Here is a 6,149-nt window from a genome sequence, read left to right as displayed (position 1 = left end):
CCAAATACTCCCCTCGCTCTGCTCCGAGCACGACGTCACTGCTCATGCATGAAAGCAGGCTTCAGGGCTTTATGCTTAACTCATTATGGTGTCAGTCACACGCACACGCATGCACACACACACACACAGACACACACACACACACACACACACACACACACGTGTAACGACCAGCTTATGCTCTACACTAAGTGCCGGCCAAACTTTTCAAGGTAAACGATGCGGTGATAGAATTTATGTCCGCTTCACTACTTGTTCATGTCTAAAAAATCTCGAGGTCAGTGCCATTCAAGTTGACACCTAGCCAAGCTTTAATACAGTAGCTGTGCGTCGCCTCAGGAAGCTTCAACAATACAGAAAGGTGATTGCTGTGAGAACAAAAGCAACACTTAGACAGTATAAATATTAATATTGGCTTTCATGCAGATGTAATTAATGTTGGTCCGCTACAGCCAGGAGACTGTTAGCTTAGGAGGGAACCGCTGACCTGACGATATCTGAAGTCTACCAGGGCCTCTCAAGCTCATTAGTTAACACAAACTGTTTTGAATTGATTGTACAAACAACAAAGAGGAACAACATGAAGTATTTATAGTGGCCGAGAGAGCTCAACACACGCATGCAAATAGAAAAACACGTTCAAATTAAGAAAACAACTTCATCAATTTGACGACACATGCCCTTCAAAAAGTCACAACACATGCAAATACAGAAACGCCTGCAAATTAAAACAACACCAGAAATGTTGCCAGGGGACCCAAACAAGTGATGAACCTGCTGGCTGTAGTTATATGCTTTGTGAAGTTATTGATGTCTGCTACCTTTTGCAGAGCATGTGTCGTCAATTTGATGAAGTTGTTTTCTCAATTTGCACCTGTTTTTTTATTTATTTGCATGTGTTTTCTTAATTTGCAGCGCGTTGAGCTCTCTCTCTTCCACCGTAAGTATGTGGCTGAATATTTCTCTCTTAGACTGAGACAGATTAGCCGCGATTCGACCGCAGGAACTTTCCCCAGGAACCGTAGGAAACTTTGCAGGAACTTCTTGCATTTCCACCACAGGGACCAGGGTCTAAATAAAGTTCTGGATAACACTTCTGTAGTACCCCCCAAAGACGTTCCATTTCGAGGGGAAGTACTTTACAAACGTACCACAACCTCCGTTTGGGACTTGAAGAACCGGTTGAGTACTCCAGCATTTTAGTTCCGCCACCATTTCTTTTTTTTTAAACCTGTAGTTGTGTTTACATTTTTTTCATAACCTGGTACCTCTAGCTGTTTCCCTACATACTTGACTACATACTAAGAGCACTATTGATCTTCTTATATAGTTTTCTACCACTAAGTGAAAATGCATATTTCCTAAAATGTTCAACTATTCTTAGAACAACAACAAAATACACAAATGCTTTTCTAATGAGCCTTTTCTAATTTGTAACTTCCACCAGTTGGATACTGTACAAAGTATTAGGTTTATTACAGCTTTGGAATAGTCGCTGATGATACTTTGCAAATCAAATGGTGGAGTAAATTATGTTTAGATTTAGATTTCATCACAAACCTTGCTCTTAAACTTCAAGACTTAAGAGTAACAACTGAAATATAGCCAGTGACAACACAGTTGCTAAAGGTTTCTTTCATGTATTTATGTTTTTTAAAACCTTTGTTATTTATATGATCTCCTTGGTCTGTTTAATTCCAGCTGGATGCAGTGCTGGAATTAATTCATTTGTTGTTTTTTTCTCCACTGGGACTCCGAGCTGCATGCGAGAGCTAAAAGGGAACGCAGATCAAACGACTCCACCCAGGAGAGTCACATATCCCTGCTAGTTCTCTAAAGCAGCAGGATTTAGACCAAAGAAGAGGCACATGAGCAGTGTTTGGTACGGACACTGAAAAACAGTGGGATGCAAGAGGGGAAAAGGGAAAAGAAAAGATTGAGGGGGGAGAATATTGCCTGCGTCTCTGCACCTCTATCCTCCTTTCACCACCTCGTCGCTGTTTGTCCAGATGCCTAATAGTTTATTATGTGAAACCCAAAGCGCTCAGGTTAATGTGGACCCTGCTTCAGTATTCTCAGAAGGACGGCAGCTGCGTGTGTCTACTCTGTGTTTGTTAAACAGAGAAAAAGTATACAACTCTTAGTGTATATTTTAAATGGTACACTTACACATTGTCGAGCTATTTAGAAACTATATATTTTACTCTTTCAATTTTTACTCAAAAATGCTTTTATATATGTCCTTTTTATCAGCTAACAAACTATATTCCAAGAAGGGTGTCAGTCCCTTATTATAAAAAGGTAAGATATGGATAATATTATGCAGTTTTCTGGGTTGGGAGGTTTAAAATAACTGAACTGTCCTATAAATACTATACATATTGTCCATATGAGCAAAATATAGTTGTTTTTAACTCGATAACTATACATGTTTCCGTTAATTCTGTGGAATTCTATGTTTAGGTCAAAAGGAGTAGGAGAATGTTTTTGAAACATAAAGGAATATACATGTGAGGCTTTCAGACCAAAATTGCAAGTCTGACATTGTGCAGAGCAAAGTCTTCCTTTCCTAGAGAGCGGCTAAGTTCCTGGAACTCCACAACATGTGTCCAGTGGGATTTGATGAAAACCAGTAGCTATCACAGTTTAAAATTATCATAACTTATTCATACAAATTTATGTAAATCTACACTTTGATTATACTGGAACTAGACTCTATTTATATAGCACTAGCTAGTCTTAACAACCACTTAAAGTGCTATATACTACCAATGAAATCCACACATCGTCATAAAACACTAGGCTACTTGCAGCGACATGCAGTAGACGTCCCCTTTAGTCGTCAAAGTAATTTGGGGTTCGATGTCTTGCCCAAGGACACTTTGGCATACAGACTAGAGTAACAAGGGATCGAACCACTGACCTTGGCAGATTTATAGGGTTGTGTGCTGCTTTGAATTTTCTGTCCTACCTTGTGCAAATTAGTTATATGCACATTTGATAATAGCTGCTTTCAGACATGTACTGAAATCCAGATGTTCTCCTGAAATTATCCAGAGGGGTGAGAACACAAATGTCCAAATCAGTTGCTAGAACCTTTCTCCTGAGCTTTTATCCAGCCAGCTCCCGTGGGCGTGTTAATGACAAAAAGATTCAATAGCTGTCCTGCATGCTCTACCCAGGCGCCACTCCTCACCTTAACGCCCCTGGGATTTTCCTGTTGTTGTAAATGTGTGTTTGACAGTCTCCTGCTGCATTGTTCATATCTTAAAGGAAAAGTCTGGACAATAGGGTTCCAGAATTAATGTCTGAAATCGGCTTGGGAGACAAACAGATGCCTGCTGATACCGTCATACATCATGCTACTGTAATTTTAATTTTCTCATGACCCACAGATCATGTTCATCCATGGCTGAATAATAGAGGCGACTCATTTGGCACCACAGTGACTGTGGCTGGTCAAAAAGAATGGGCCCCCTGCCCACAGCACACAGTAAAATCTCATTACCAAGTACATGAAGGAAGTGGTGCAGTAGGGGCACAATAAAGTACCTAGGAGCCATTACACTTAATGACAGGCAGAGAGAACTCCACTGCTGACTGGTTACAGAAGTTAATTCAGAGTAAGTACACTTCCAAAGTGTTGTCTGATCAGTGCATTAGCTGTGTTTGTGTTGTCTTGGAGGTTCCAGTGTCCTTCCAGGGGCCAGACAAAATGAAGGTGTCTGACTGTGGAGCCATGTGGCTTAAAGTAAAGCCAGAATCTGATCTCGGCATCACATTCATTCCATTTCCATGGCTACGCAGTGGACACAGAGTAAACACGGCCACATCCCCCCCCCCCCCCCCCCCCCCCCCCCCCTAACAGTTAATTCGCTCACTCTATCATGGCACGAACTGGCGTCTCCATCAGATGTGGTGGATGGAAAAGAGGCCGCCTGCTCCACAGGTAAAACGAAGGCCTGCAACTGTTGCCAGGAGCAAAGTGCCATGACGATGTGCAGTTTAGTAACTTAATAGTGCAGGAGCGGCGTCAAACTGTACAGACCGCTTTCATTTATATACTGCACTTAAAAGAGAACAGTCCACTTATGAAGACAACTGGTTTAAATGAAATCTTTAAGGTTAACTACTTACCCTTGCACAGCCACTGTGTTTATGCGTAATTATCTGCCCCCATAGGAGCAGCTCATTTTATCTCACCAGTTACTTTTCTTTATTATACACATAAAGAACCGCAGGGAAGGAAAAAGGTTGGGTAAATATTTACAGTGACTGAATATTAAAGGGAGAATAATGTCAAATTTGTGTGTTCCCCAATAACTGTATTTCACATTAATGTCACTGCCCATCAGATTCCATATAGTCCCACAAATGCATATTAGATAAATTGTAAAAGATCTAAGTAGATTATATAAGGGATCTAGGCATAGTTTTGGCTCACATGAACCTGCTCTTTGCTTTTATGTTATATTCTGAATTGTCCCTGTCTGGCTTTGATCTACATAAACCTAAAGTCAGGTCAAATGCATGTTGCGTCCATGAAACTCTAAATCTGTCCTCCTGAGTCTCCACCCAGAGAAGCTATGCAATGTGAACCCTGGCGTGGAAATGACAAAAGGCTTGGATTTCACATCCTATTAATCCCACGGCAGAACGGTGTCCATCTGCAGGAGACTGCAACAGCAGGGGACATTAAAGAGAAGATTATTATAGCACCCTATAGATAGGATGCTGGAGGAATGGTGCACACATATCTGAGCATATGCACATGCATGTGTGACCTTGTGAGGGACACACCCAGCATGACCTCTTCCATGAGAACCTCCGAACAAGGAACATCCTGTACAGTCCAGGCAGTTTGTAGTTTGACTGTAATATTGGGAATTGGGAGCTTTGAAGTGTAATGTGAATCAGACCATAACTTGATCCTTACCAGAACATGCTTCAACATGAAACGGCTTTAATATGAAACAAACACGTGTGAAACATTATCAGGCATCAGCTTCCCATGTAAGCCTGTGATGGCAGAGAACAGTATTACACATCAATTGTTCAATATAAATTAGTAGCAGTAATATGACAATGATGATAAAGCAGAAACTGAATTGACAAAGTAAACCAGTTAATTCATTTTCTCAATTCAAACAAAAACTTTTTTCTATGCACTTTATTCAACAAGGTTAGTGAATAAAATAGAAGAATTGACAACATGTCAGACACACGTCCGTCTCCAAAGCAATCAATCTTAAGAGCAGGTGGATGCAGCCCACGTAGGTGGTGACAACAGGATGTACATGTCACACAAAAGTCTTAAGTCCACTCCGTGATTTGCAATGTGAAACCTAAACAAACTGCAACAAAGACATGACTCTTGACCATGGTTCAGACTTTCAGGTGTGAAAATGCCCTAAATCAAGTACTTCTTGTCCAGATGAACAAGTGTGCTCCCTTGAGAATACATTGGAGACTGATGTTTGAACAAGTTCACCTTCTCTTTCAATACAGAGAGTGAGATTTGTCTCATGTCATCATCCAGACAGCTCACGATCATAACTCATGTCCAGCCCATGCTAGTTTATGGGGAAGACTGTGGACTCCAGCTGTGAGGGGGTCTAATGTCGAATGAGCCTCGCCACTAAACTGTTAAAGGGGTAAGTACAACTTGACCTGGCCTTAGAAGCACTGGACGCTCCTGGAGGAATTGCTGACTCAGCTCCAAGACAGAACCGCGCCGCAATGAAAACAAATGTTGCTCTTATAATGGAAACCTCAGAAGGACATGGAAGGAAACACCAGAGGGAGAGTGTGGTATGCAGAGGGAAGGAGGAAACTTTCCATCTGCTCTCGGCTCCAGCAGAGAGTCAGGAGGTTTCTGACATGAGTCGCACGGACCTGCCTCTGCTTTCTGTTGTGGGACAGTTGCATTTCCTTCCCTTATAATTAAGTGACCCTTGTCGTGCCATTGCCCCTGAGGAACAGCCACGAGGTCAATGAACCAGACAACTGTCTCACGCAGAGAGTTTGTTTTGGTGAACCATGGCAACAAGGTTTCTGTTTTGGACATCATCTTGTTTTTTTATTATTATTATTCCCTTCCTGTCACCAAGAGAGGAGCACCACAGCTGCACCACTGTGGTGGAAATAAT

This window comes from Hippoglossus hippoglossus, chromosome 6, assembly GCF_009819705.1.
Source record: "Hippoglossus hippoglossus isolate fHipHip1 chromosome 6, fHipHip1.pri, whole genome shotgun sequence".
NCBI lineage: Eukaryota > Metazoa > Chordata > Actinopteri > Pleuronectiformes > Pleuronectidae > Hippoglossus > Hippoglossus hippoglossus.
The sequence above is the reverse complement of the archived record's forward strand: the minus strand, read 5'-3'. Positions refer to the sequence as shown.